Source organism: Cenococcum geophilum, assembly GCF_001692895.1.
Source record: "Cenococcum geophilum 1.58 unplaced genomic scaffold K441scaffold_6, whole genome shotgun sequence".
Classification (NCBI taxonomy): Eukaryota; Fungi; Ascomycota; class Dothideomycetes; order Gloniales; family Gloniaceae; genus Cenococcum; species Cenococcum geophilum.
The window spans coordinates 3257013-3257937 of NW_027137564.1; positions in this window are offsets into that span (position 1 = coordinate 3257013).

Sequence of the window (925 nt, forward strand, 5' to 3'; positions counted from 1 at the left end):
GCCCGTTTAGCTATTTCCTAAAAAGCTAAGCTGTGTAGCTTATATAGCTGTAGGTAGAAGAGGTATAAATAAGTAGGTAAAAATAAAGCCTCTTATAAAGCTTTTAGTGAACACAATACAGAAACCTCGCGGTAGTAAGGAATGGGTAAGACAACGTCGTCCTTTAAGGACCTAATTTAGCTGTGCTTTATGCAATATACCCCTCTATAAAGAAGGACCTTACTAGTAGGAACGCCTTAGCCTAATTAGGACATAATAGAGTTAATTATATATTAAATTTGAGCTTTATTATAATGATTTAGAGCCTTAATTCGTTAATTAAATTCACAGCTTTATTTCGCCAAGATTTGATTTAATCTAGAGACTCTAGTTAGTTTCGCTTACGCGTACGCCTTTCTTAACAGCGCATGGGATAGCTTCTATCTTTTTTAGGTCTATATTAATATAACCTAGTTTAATAATAAATTTAATAAATTTAATCTTCCTTATAAAGAACTTGTATTTTTTAATTGCTACTAATATCTACTCCTTTTATAGTCTCTTTAAGACCTATTTAACGTATTTTCTATGTTCTCCCTTAGTTATTAAGTAGATAATAATAATATTAAGATATACTATAATAAACTCGTTAAGGTATTCTCTTAATATACTATTAATTTGCTGCTAAAACATTATTAGTACGTTTATAAATCTAAATTATATAATTAATAGTTTATATAACGTATTCCACCACTAAGCCGGCAGAACCACCGAGCCGGCAGGTCCATTTCCCCACCAAAAATCATAAAAATCTCAATATAATATCTCAACAACCACTTAATAATAAATTCTAATAATTTAGATTTAGACTTTTATATACACTCTGCAGCTTNTATTAAAGTTNCATAGTATATAGGTNAGTAGTTTTTAAGATATNNNAATTTGG